Source organism: Moschus berezovskii, chromosome 6 (assembly GCF_049115385.1).
Source record: "Moschus berezovskii isolate FMDL1 chromosome 6, NW_MosBer_1.0, whole genome shotgun sequence".
In the NCBI taxonomy this organism is placed as follows: domain Eukaryota; kingdom Metazoa; phylum Chordata; class Mammalia; order Artiodactyla; family Moschidae; genus Moschus; species Moschus berezovskii.
The window spans coordinates 105064696-105078661 of NC_142465.1; positions in this window are offsets into that span (position 1 = coordinate 105064696).

Genomic DNA, 13966 nt, shown 5'->3' on the forward strand with positions numbered 1-13966 from the left:
TCAGCCATCTCATTCTCTGTCGTCCCTGTCTCCTCCCACCCCCAATCCTTCCTAGCATCAGAGTCTTTTCCAGTGAGTCAACTCGTCGCATGAGGTAGCCAAAGTATTGTAGTTTCAGCTTTAGCATCAGTCCTTCCAATGAACAGCCAGGACTGATCTCCTTTAGAATGGACTGGTTGGATCTCCTTGCAGTCCAACGGACTCTCAAGAGTCTTCTCCAACACCACAGTTCAAAAGCATCAATTCTTCGGTGCTCAGCTTTCTTCACAGTCCAACTCTCACACCCATACGTGACCACGGGAAAAACCATTGCCTTGACTAGACGGACCTTTGTTGGCAAAGTAAAGTCTCTGCTTTTTAATATGCTATCTAGGTTGGTCATAACTTTCCTTCCAAGGAGTAAGCGTCTTTTAATTTCATGGCTGCAATCACCATCTGCAGTGATTTTGGAGCCCCCAAAAATAAAGTCTGACACTGTTTCCACTGTTTTTCCATCTATTTCCCATGAAGTGATGGGACCAGATGCCATGATCTTCGTTTTCTGAATGTTGAGCTTCAAGCCAACCTTTTCACTCTCCTCTTTCACTTTCATCAAGAGGCTTTTGAGTTCCTCTTCAATTTCTGCCCTAAGGGTGGTGTCATCTGCATATCTGAGGTTATTGATATTTCTCCCAGCAATCTTGATTCCAGCTTGTGCTTCTACCAGTCCAGCATTCCTCATGATGTACTCCGCATATAAGTTAAATAAGCAGGGTGACAGTATACAACCTTGACGTACTCCTTCTCCTATTTGGAACCAGTCTGTTGCTCCATGTCCAGTTCTGACTGTTGCTTCCTGACCTGCATATCGGTTTCTCTAGAGGCAGGTCACAGGGTAGCAGGCTCTTTCTGTAAGGTCTTATATAACCACTAGAGGGCACTAACTCATAAGAGGAACTGAGGTCAGCCTGGAAGAGTCCTTGCTGAAATTTAAAAAAAAAAAAGGCTGAAGGCAGCATTGTCAGAAGGCAGCATTGTCACAAGTCAGCCAGTTGATTTCGCTTACCCTTATGCAGTAATTTGAAACACAAAATCTTCAAGCTGTGTGTTTAACTCAGTGAATCCCTGGCATCTATTAATGTAATTCTTTTCCTGAAGCATACAAAAATAATCAGTCTAGTTATCTTTGTCTAATGTTGAATGATCATTTACACTGATCTGGTCTTTGGGTTCAGTACTCAGTACTGTTATATAATGGATGTGACCCCGTGGACTGTAGCCTACCAGGTTTCTCCGTCCATGGAATTCTCCAGGCAGGAATACTGGAGTGGGTTACTGTTTCCTTCTCCCGGGGATCTTCCCAACCCAGGGATCGAACCCGGGTCTCCTGCTTTGGAGGCAAACGCTTTACCCTCTGAACCACCAGGGAAGCCCAATGGATGTGAGAGTTGGACTATAAAGAAAGCTAAGTGCAGAAGAATTGATGCTTTTGAACTGTGGTGTTGGAGAAGACTCTTGAGAGTCCCTTGGACTGCAAGGAGATCCAACCAGTCCATCCTAAAGGAGATCAGTCCTGAGTTTCATTGGAAGGACTGATGTTGAAGCTGAAACTCCAATACTTTGGCCACCTGATGTGAAGAGCTGACTCATCTGAAAAGACTCTGATGCTGGGAAAGATTGAGGGCAGGAGGAGAAGAGGACGACAGAGGATGAGATTGTTGGGTGGCATCACCGACTCAATGGACATGAGTTTGGGTAAACTCCGGGAGTTGGTGATGAACAGGAAGGCCTGGCGTGCTGCGGCCCATGGGGTCGCAAAGAGTCAGACACGACTGAGGGACTGAACTGAACTGAATATCTGTCTTCGTTTTCCAAGTTTATTATATAGGGAAAATAGATCATTCTTTTAAAATTTAGTTTTTAGGACTACTTTCCCTAGCAAAATATTTAAATTATTAAAATAAAATGATTTAAAGTAATTTAAATTTAAGGTTTTTCTACGTTGTTTAGTAATATATAAAACAGCTAAATGTCCATTTGAAATATATGGCTGAAAATAATAAACATCTATGCTATTGATTTAGTAATGCAATTGTATTAAAGTCAGCACACCTGAAATCAGTAATAACATGTTTCTTTTTTCAATTTTATTTTTTAAAAAATATATGCAGCGCAAATAAGTTTTATTGCTTAATAAACATGTTTCTGCTTCAGAGTACTATTTACAAAAAAAAACTTTATAAAAAAACTTTCAAAAAGTAACTTACAAAAGTTTAAATTCAAACACTCTTAATGTCAATCTATTTATGAAACCCTGTGTCAGATATCTTTCTTCTCAATAGGCCTGAAGGCTCTAACATTACTGTAAAATGTTATGTTTCCATTTCTCCATTGACTAGGAGAATCCTCATTTTTATTTCTTTTAAACAAAAGGTGAAATAAACATTCAAAACTCTGTGATACTGCATAAATTAGAATTAGATATGGATTTTTTCTTTTTCATCACTCATATATAAAAATGTACATATGTATCTATGGGAGGAAATTATCAAAAATCTCACCAGTGAGTATGAAATTTCAATGCAGACTCATGATTACATAAACCCTCCACTGTCATTTCAGATCATGTAACAGACAGCATATTAGTAACTGCATATTAGTTACAGACATGACTAATTTAAATAAAACATCCTAGAATGTTAATATAGGACAAAGAACAAATTTTATGCATATTTCACATCAGAAAAATGATAGTGGTGGAGCCGGCGGGAGTGCTAAAGGTAGTGAAGATGGTAATTTTGATATTAATGATATTATTCTCTCTAGAAGTCAAAGAAAGTTTGTAAAGGAAAGGATAAGAACAATTGTATCAAATTCTTCCAAGAATTCCAGTAACAAGAAAAGTGAGTGCTGAATAGAGAGTATAGCAGTAGGTCAATAATGATCTTGACAATATTGGGAAAATGATTTTAAGATTAATCCAAATCAAAACCACAATGAAGTATCATCTCACACCAGTCAGAATGGCCACCATTAACAAGTCTACAAATGATAAATGCAGAAGAGAGTGTGGAGAAAAGGGAACCCTGTTACACTGCTGGTGGGAATGCAAACTCGTACAGCCGCTATGAAGAACAGTGTGGATATTCCTTTAAAAACTGGAAATAGACCTGCCATATGACCCAGCAATCCCACTGCTGACCATACACACCAAGGAAACCAGAATTGAAAGAGACATGTGTACCCCAATGTTCACCGCATCACTGTTTATAATAGCCAGGACATGGAAGCAACCTAGATGTCCATCAGCAGACAAATGGATAAGGAAGTTGTGGTACATATACACGAAATATTATTCAGTCTTTTAAAAAGGGCACATTTGAGTCAGCTCTCTTGAGGTGGATGAAACTGAAGCCTATTATACAGAGTGAAGTAAGTCAGAAAAAGAAAGTACAGTATATTAACACATATATATGGAATTTAGAAAGATGGTAATGATTCTATATGCAAGGCAGCAAAAGAGACGCAGATGTAAAGAACAGACTTTTGGACTATGTGGGAGAAGGCAAGGGTGAGATGATTTGAGAGAATAGCATTGAAACATGTGTATGACCAAATGTAAAATAGATGACCAGTGAATGTTCGATGTGTGAAGCAGGGCACTCAAAGTCAGTGCTTTGGGACAATCCAGAGGGATGGGGGAGGAAGGGAGGTATGGGGAGGGTCAGGATGGGTGGACACATTGCACCCATGGCTGATTCATGTCAATGTATGGCAAAAACCACCACAATATTGTAAAGTAATTATCCTCCAATTAAAATAAATTACTTAAAAAAAAAGATTTATCCAGAAGCAGACAGCAGGAAAGCCAAGACCACTTGCCTTCTGGAGAAATAACACTCTAGTATCTCCAACTATCAGATATTAAATGAAAATAAAAACAACAATAATATTAATGACTTCCCAAGCTAAAACACAATCACTGTATAGGTCTCAGCTCAATTTTTAATTTTTTTTTTTTTGATTAGTCAGACTAGATATGAAGACTAGATGTCAATCAAGCAGATCTCCCAAAAACTCATGCAAAGTCCAACCAGTTCATCCTCACAGTATGTCAGCAGTCTACACACCAGTGTTCCTTGAATTTCCATCATTCTCCTATGACAAAGATATTAACAGTCTCAAGCATGGAAACTGAAATTACAATAACTGTTTGATGACCACCAGATACAGGGTGTGTGGAAAACAGGAGATTTTCCCACAAACTCAGGCTGGGTATATAAGGTGCTGTGTGTGCTTAGTTGCGTCTGACTCTGTGACCCCGTGGACTGTAGCCCACCAGGCTCCTCTGTGCAAGGAATTCTCCAGGCAAGAATACTGACGTGGGTTACATTTTCCTCTCCAGGGAATCTTCCCAACCCAGGGATCAAACCCAGTTATCCAGCATTATGGGAAGATTCTTTACCACCTGAGCCAACAGGGATGAACCATGCATAAGGAGGTTTTGGGGGAGCTAGAGTCATGGCACCTTTCAAACCAGGGTACAACTGAAAGGATATATCCCAAAGTTATAAGACTTCTGTTTCTTATTCTTAGAGTTGATATCTGCACATTGTTTCTCCAGGATCTAATTCTTGCCTGGATACTACTGTAGACACAAATGTGAAGCCTATAAGATATCAGAATGATTCAGAGAAGTCCTCTCTGACCACCCGTTCTAATACAACCACCCTCAACCTACTCACTTGGTTGCTATCACATGCACAGATTTATTTATTCATTCATTCATTCAAAAAATAATTACTGAGCATCCACTCTCTGGCAATGTACTAGGTGCTGAGGATGGAGCATTGAATACGCTGCTGTAGTCAACATCAACACTGATGCTCCCATGCTGCTTACATGCAAATGGAGGGAGATAATAATGAGACAGCCAACAAAACAAACAAACACTGTGTAATAATTCAGCTGATGAGAAAATGGCTTGAAGAAAAACAAAGCAAGTTTCCAACATAAAAATTGGAGTTGATTTGAAATTTCTGCAAGGGAAGAAGTTGAAAAACCACAATTAAATAATAGGCAAAAGTTGGTTGAAATACAGCAGTAGCAGGAGAGATGGAAACTTTATATGCATCAAGAAAGAATTCACAGATGGATAAGATGTAGTATCTATGACAAAAAGTGGAATTACTGATGCTTCAGGTTGTTTTTGGCCTGAGTTACCAGGATGAAAATACCATTAATTGAGGGACTTCCCTGACAGTCCAGTGATTGGGACTTTAACTTCTAATGCAGGGGGCATGGGTTCAATCCCTGGTCTGGGACCTAATATCCCACATGCCTTGTGGTCAAGCAACCAAAACAGCAGAAGCAATATTGTAGCAAATTCAATAAAGACTTCAAAAATGATCCACATCAAAAAATCTTTTTCAAAAAAAAAAAACATTAATTGAGATGCAAATAAGTAGAAAATAACCTTGTATGAAAGGCAAATTTTGAAGATCAGTTTTGAACAACTGATTTTGAGAACAAGGTGCTTATTTAACTATGAAGTAGGGAGGTTGGGTAAGCAGTTGATGGATAGGTATGGAAAGAATCAACTTGCAGACATAGTATGGGAAGGAGAGGGTGGGATGAATTGGGAGAGTAGCATTGAAACATACGCATTCAGTTCAGTTCAGTCCCTCAGTCAGATCCGACTCTTGGTGACCCCCTGGACTACAGCATGCCAAGCTTCCCACTGACCATCACCAATTCCCAGAGCTTGCTTAAACTCATGTCTATTGAGTTGAGGATTCCATCCAACCATCTCATCCTCTGTCATCCACTTCTACTCCTGCCTTCAATGTATCCCAGCAGCAGGGTCTTTTCTAATGAGTCAGTTCTTCTCATCAGGTGGTCAAAGTACTGGAGCTTCACCTTAAGCATCAGACCTTCCAATAAATATTCAGGACTGATTTCCTTTAGGATAGACCGGTTATATCTCCTGATAGTACAAGGGTCTCTCAAGAGTCTTCTCCAACACCACAGTTCAAAAGCATCAATTATTAGGTGCTCAGCTTTCTTTATAGTCCAACTCTCACATCCATACATGACTACTGGAAAAACAACAATCTTGACTAAATGGACCTTTGTCAGCAAAGTAATGTCCCTTTTAACATGCTGTCTAGGTTGGTCATAGCTTTTCTTCCAAGGAGCAAGCATCTTTTAATTTCAAGGCTGCAATCATCATCTGCAGTGATTTTGGAGCCAAGAAAATAAAGTCTGTCATTGTTTCCACTGTTTCCCCACCTGTCTGCCATTAAGTGATGTGACTGGATGCCATGATCTTTGTTTTTTGAATGTTGAGCTTTAAGCCAACTTTTTCACTCTCCTCTTTCACTTTCATCAAGAGGCTCTTTAGTTCCTCTTCGCTTTCTGCCATAAGGGTGGTGTCATCTGCTTATCTGAGGTTATTGATATTTCTCCCAGGAGTGATTGGGGGTGGGAGGAGATGGGGATGACAGAGAATGAAATGGCTGGATGGCATCACCGACTCTATGGACATGAGTTTGAGTGAACTCCGGGAGTTGGTGATGGACAGGGAGGCCTGGCATGCTGTGATTCATGGGGTCGCAAAGAGTTGGACACGACTGAGCGACTGAACTGAACTAAACTGGATCTTGATTCCAACTTGTGCTTCATCCAGTCTGGAATTTCACATGGTATACTCTGCGTATAAGTTAAATAAGCAGGGTAACAATACAGAGCCTTGATGCACTTCTTTCCTAATTTGGAACCAGTCTGTTGTTCCATGTCCAGTCCTAACTTGCTTCTTGACCTCCATACACATTTCTCAGGAGGCAGGTAAGGTGGTCTGGTATTTCCATCTCTTTTAAGAATTTTCCACAGTTTGTGGTGATCCACACAGTCATAGGTTTTGGCAGAGTCAATAAAGCAGTAGATGTTTTTCTAGAACTCTCTTGCTTTTTCTGTGATCAAAGGATATTGGCAATTTGATCTCTTGTTCCTCTGCCTTTTCTGAATCCAACTTGAATATCTGGAAGTTCTCGGTTCATGTACTGCTAAAGCCTGGCTTGGAGAATTTTGATCATTACTTTACTAGCATGTGAGATGAGTGCAATTGTGCAGTAGTTTGAGCATTCTTTGGCATTGCCTTTCATTGGGGCTGAAATTGTCCAGTCCTGTGGCCAATGCTGAGTTCTCCAAATTTGCTGGCACATTGAGTGCAGCACTTTCACAGCATCATCTTTTAGGATTTGAAATAGTTCAGCTGGAATTCCATCACCTCCACTGGCTTTGTTCGTAGTGATGATTCATAAGGCCCACTTGACTTCAAATGCCAGTATGTCTGGCTCTAGGTTAGTGATCACATCATCGTGGTTATCTTGTTCAGTAAGATCTTTTTTGTATAGTTCTTCTGTGTATTCTTGCCACCTTTTCTTAATATTCTGCTTCTGTTAGGTCCATACTGAAACATATACACTCAGTTAAGTTCAGTTCATTTCAGTCACTCAGTCGTGTCCGACTCTTTGCAACCCCATGAATTGCAGCACGCTAGGCCTTCCTGCCCATCACCAACTCCTGGAATTCACTCAACCTCATGTCCATCGAGTCGGTGATGCCATCCAACCATCTCAGTCTCTGTCGTCCCCTTCTCCTCCTGCCCCCAATCCCTCCCAGCGTCAGGCTCTTTTCCAATGAGTCAACTCTTCGCATGAGGTGGCCAAAGTATTGCAGTTTCAGCCTCAGCATCAATCCTTCCAATGTACACACAGGACTGATCTCCTTTAGAATGGACTGGTTGGATATCCTTGCAGTCCAAGGGACTCGCAAGAGTCTTCTCCAGCACCACAGTTCAAAAGCATCAATTCTTCGGCACTCAACTTTCTTCACAGTTCAACTCTCACATCCATACATGACCACTGGAGAAACTATAGCCTTGACTAGATGGACCTTTGTTGGCAAAGTAATATCTCTGCTTTTAATATGCTATCTGGTTGGTCATAACTTTCCTTCCAAGGAGTAAGCATCTTTTAATTTCATGGCTGCAGTCACCATCTGCAGTGATTTACATTACCATATGTAAAATTAGACTGCCAGTGGGAATTTGCTCTATGAAACAGCAAGCTCAAATCAGGTGCTCTGTGACAACCTAGATGGGTTGGATGGGTTGGGAGATGGGAAGGGACATATGTATACCTATGGCTGATTCATGTTGCTATATGGCAGAAACCAACACAAGACTGTAAAGCAATTATCCTACAATAAAAGTAAATAAGTTTTGAAAGAATATAGGTAGTTTTTACACCATGGAGCTGGATGGGCTTTTCTGAGAAGCTGATATAGATATAGTATTAAAAGAAACAAAAGAGAAAAGAAAGGATTCTACAGACAGAAGGAATATCTAGTGACTTAGAAGGAGAAAGAGTTTCATGTAAGTCAAATAGAGAGAGAAAATGGGAAGAGTGTGAGAGAGAGAGGAAAGATGGGAGAGGGGGATAAAGAAATCTAGAGTTGTAGGAACTCCCCTGGCAGTCCAATGGCTAAGACTCTGCATTTCCAATGCAGGGGATGTGGGTTCAATCCCTGGTTAAGGAACTAAGATCCCACATGTCACATAGTGTGGGGAAAAAAATCTACAGTTGCATATACTTAAAAAAAAGACATCTAAACAAAGCTTTGTGTTATTCTCCAGCTAGATCTATTCAGTTTCAGGTATAAAGTAGACACAAATGTGAATCAAATTATAGAGGAATAACCAAATTCTATTTGTTAACTCATATAGCTGTGACAAGAGATATGCAGTAGTGTTTCTGCTGTTACTAAAAGAAATTTACAATCCCATTTGTGCTCATCCAGAAACAAACATTTAAGGGGAAAACATATATAATATCTATATATATTGGCTACACTGAATTTCAAGGTACATCTGGTTCTATATTTCTACTCTTTATTAATATTCTCATTTTATCATTTTCAATTAATTCAGTTGTTTGCTTTTTTGACCTATGTTTTGTATTAGGGTTTTCTTATAACAGTGTTATAAACCAGACTCATTATAATAAATTATAATTAGAGTATCAAGCTATGACCTTAGTTACCTCTTTTTCTTAAGATTTGAATGAAATTGTAAACTTCCATTACCTTTAAAAAATACCCTTGAAATGTGTAACTTCCTGTTTCTAAGAAAAGAAGTTCAATTAACTTCCTATAAATTGCATAGCTTTTGTGATGAAATCAAGAGAAACGTACAGGAAACAGATGTGTGGGAGTTACACCTCTATATGAGTGCAAAAAATTCTGAGATTTTAGTGAAAACTGAGTTATCCTAAAACCTGGCAAATTGAAAAGTCACTCCAACATTGAAAGTAAGATGTTGCCTATACCGTCTACAACTGGTTTATTATGCAGCCCCTTTGTAAGATTTATTGGGCTTCCCAGTGGCTCAGCGATAAAGAAACCATCTGCAATGCAGGAAACATAAGAGATGTGGGTTTGACCCCTGGGTCAGAAAGATCCTCTGGAGAAAGGAATGGCAATCCACTCCAGTATTCTCACCTGGGAAATCCCATGGATAGAGAAACCTAGTGAGCTACAGTCAGTGGGGTCACACAGAGTCAGACAAGACTGAAGTGAATGAACATGAACAAGATTTATTATCAAATATCTCCTTTTTACCAGCTTGTGTGATTGTATCATTTTAGAATTACACTTTTGCAGGTTCAGATCAGATCAGTCGCTCAGTCACGTCCAACTCTTTGCGACCCCATGGACCACAGCACACCAGGCCTCCCTGTCCACCACCAACTCCTGGAGTTTACTCAGACTCATGCCCATGGAGTCGGTGATGCCATCCAGCCATCTCATCCTCTGTCGTCCCCTTCTCCTCCAACCTTCAGTCATTCCCAGCATCAGGATCTTTTCAAATGAATCAGCTCTTCACATCAGGAGGACAAAGTATTGGAGTTTCAGCTTCAGCATCAGTCCTTCCAATGAATATTCAGGACTGATTTCCTTTAGGGTAGACTGGTTAGATCTCCTTGCAGTCCAAGGAACTCTCAAGAGTCTTCTCCAAAACCACAACTCACAAGCATCAGTTCTTCAGTGCTCAGCTTTCTTTATAGTCCAACACTCATATCCATACATGACTACTGGAAAAATCATAACCTTGACCAGAGAGACCTTTGTTGGAAAAGTAATGTCTCTGCTTTTTAATATGTTTTCTATGTTGGCCATAACTTTCCTTCCAAAGAGCAAGCCTCTTTTAATTTCATGGCTGCAGTAACCATCTGCTGTGATCTTGGAGACCCAAAAAATAAAGTCTGCCACTGTTTCCACTGTTTCTCCATCTATTTGTCAAGAAGTGATGGGACCAGATGCCATGATCTTAGTTTTCTGAATGTTGAGCTTTAAGCCAACTTTTTCACTCTCTTCTCTCACTTTCATCAAGAGGCTTTTGAGTTCCTCTTCACTTTCTGCCATAAGGGTGGTGTCATCTGCATATCTGAGGTTATTGATATTTCTCCCAGCAATCTTGATTCCAGCTTGTGCTTCTTCCAGCCCAGTGTTTCTCATGATGTACTCTGCATATAAGTTAAATAAGCAGGGTGACAATATACAGCCTTGACGTACTCCTTTTCCTATTTGGAACCAGTCTGTTGTTCCATGTCCAGTTCTAACTGTTGCTTCCTGACCTGCTTCACTCTCTAGTCTCACTTTATTCCAGGTTATTGGATTTCTCTGTGTGTGTCTAACTCTCTGTGACCCCTTAGACTGTGGCTCTCCAGACACCTCTGTCCATGGAATTCATCAGGCAAGAATACTGAAGTGGGTTGCCGTCTCCTTCTCCAGGGGATCTTCCTGACCTGGAGTCAAACCTGGTTCTCCCACATTGCAGGCAAATTCTTTACTATCTGAGCCACTAGGGAAGCCTTTTGGATTTCTTTCAGTCTCTCTAATTGACTATTCCTCCTCCCATCTTTGAGACTTGTACTATTTGTCCCAATCAAAAGCTCTTCTCCTGTCTTATTTCAGTTTAGTTTGGTTCAGTTTAGTTGCTCAGTCATGTCTGACTCTTTCCAACCACACGGACTGAAGCATGCCAGGCTTCCCTGTCCATCACCAACACTTGGAGTTTACTCAAACTCACGTCTGTTGAGTTGGTGATGCCATCCAACCATCCCATCCTCTGTTGTCCCCTTCTCCTCCTGTCCTCAATCTTTCATCAGGGTCTTTTCCAATGAGTCAGTTCTTCCAATCAGGTTGCCAAAGTATTGGAGTTTCAGCTTTAGCATCAGTCCTTCCAATGAACACTCAGGATTGATCTCCTTTAGGATGGATTGGGTGGATCTCCTTGTAGTCCAAAGGATTCTCAAGAGTCTTCTCCAACATCACAGTTCAAAAGCATCAGTTCTTTGGTGCTCAGCTTTCTTTATAGTCCAACTCTCACACCCATAAATGACTACTGGAAATGCCATAGCTTTGATAGATGGAACTTTGTTGGACCTATCTTATTTACCTCATATTAAATATGAAGTATATTTTACTCCTCATATTAAATATTACTTTTTACATAAAGCTATCGTCATACTTGAGCGAACTCCCCAATATGTTTCTATGTGCTTTGCTGTGCTTAGTTGCTCAGTCATTGTGATCCCATGGACTGCAGCCCGCTAAGCTCTTCTGTCCATGGAGATTCTCCAGGAAGGAATACTGGTTAGCTCTCTTTATTTTTATTATCAATATAAGAAACAAACTTCATCACAATTACATGTTTGTCTTGACAAACATCAGTGGAAATGGAGTTGTGACCTATAGAAAGCTATCCCTTTATAAAGTCAACAAGAATATTGACTAAATTGTCAAAATCAATTTTCCTAGAATGCTGGAAATTCACAAAGACTTGCAAAAATCTACTACAACTTATTCAAGAAAACAACTGCATCTCCTTAGGAACAGGGACTTCGGGGGAATTTTCACTTTCTCATCCGTTTCTTCTCAGCCACGTAGTAGACTTGAAACCCAACAGTCTTGCAACTACAGTAGCTGAGAAAACCAGCAACAGAATAGGAACTGGAAGGGACAGAAACAATTTGGAGGCCCTCAAAAATGATTATCAGAGTAGTCATTATTTGAACTGGCTGGCATTTCCCTGGTAATGCCCACCTGTAGGGTAAACTTTTACTTGACCTGAAACAGACACACAGAACTCCTCAGTGAAACCAGCTTTTCCCCCAAAGATATTTGTCAAAAATGGTCAGTACCAGTTGTTGAAAATTGTACCCTCCTGATGTGGCAGTAAGTGTTGGGGCAAAGAAAAGGCTGATAAAGATAATTTAAGAGAGAAACTTGGGGGATAAGATTGTCATCTTATCGACTGCTTCGAAAAATTTAACACACTGTTAGAAACATGGAATGTGACGTTCAAGCATAAGGCTGTGAACATGTTCAAGAAAGACGTGATAAGGCACTAGATTCTCACTTCTGACTGACAAGGCTCTGTACACAGATTAAGCCAAAGCTATTTAGTTGGTTATTTTAAATATTTTCAAAGGAATAAGGCAACCATGCTCTCAAGCATGTATGAGAATAGTGTCTCAACAAGTAGAAAATCTCAGTAAAGATACAGAGAAACAAAAACACACAAAAGAAACAAATAGAATTTCTGGAGTTGAAAATTATAAGTGAACTTAAAACCTGACTAGCAGGGCCTAACAGTGGTTTTGGCTAAAGAAAGAATCAATGAACTTGAAAGTAAATTGATTGAGAGTATCCAGCCTGGGAAAGAGAAGAAAAAAAAAAAAAGAAGAAGAAGAAAAATGAACTGAACCTCAGAGAGGTTTGGAACACTAACAAGCAAATCTATGTAGAGTCAGAGTCAGATACGACTAGGAGACCCAGAGGAGAGGAGGGATGGAAATGAGTAGAAAGTTTTTAATTATAATTGCATATTGCAGGTGTACAGCATTATAATTCAATGCATATATACACAACAGAGTGATCACTAAATACCAACCATCATCACGCAGTTGACCCTCTTCAGTCATTTAACCGATCCCACCATTGCCTTCCCCTCTGGTAACCAATAATTTGACCGCTATACCTGTAAGTTTGTTTTTGTTTATTTTTGTTTGTTCATTTGCTATTTTTTTGATTCCACAGATAAGTGAAATCATATGATATTTGTCTTTCTACCCCTGACTTGTTTCACTCAGGCTAATATCCACGTATGTATAGGTTTATTTCTGGTCTCTCAGTTCTGTTCCAGCAATCTCTGTGACTTTTTGTGTTGGTACCACACTATATATATAGTAGCTTCTCATTGTTTTGTAGTATGATTCAACATCAGGCTAAGCAATATTTTCAGGGTTGTTATTCTTTCTCAAGATTTCTTTGACTATTCATGGTCTGTTGTGATTCCGTACAAACTTTAGAATTATTTGTTCCAGTTTTGTGAAAAATGTCATGAGTATCTTGCTAGGCACTGCATTGTACTTGTAGACTGTTTTGGGTGGTACAGACATTTTATCAATATTAGTTCCCAATCTATGAGCACAGAATATTTTCCATTTATTTGTGCTTTCTTCAATTTCTTTCATCAATATCTCATAGCTTTAAAGCTAGCTTTTTAGTAGCTTTTTCCATGATCCAGTGGATGTTGGCAATTTGATCTCTGGTTCTTCTGCCTTTTCTAAAACCAGCTTGAACATCTGGAAGTTCACGGTTCATGTATTGCTGAAGCCTAGCTTGGAGAATTTTGAGCATTACTTTGCTAGCATGTGAGATGAGTGCAATTGTGTGGTAGTTTGAACATTCTTTGGCATTGCCTTTCTTTGGGATTGAAATGAAAACTGACATTTTCCAGTCCTGTGGCCACTGCTGAGTTTTCCAAATTTGCTGGCATATTGAGTACAGCACTTTCACAGCATCATCTTTTAGAACTTGAAATAGCTACTGAACAGAACTGAACTGGATAGTCACTTTG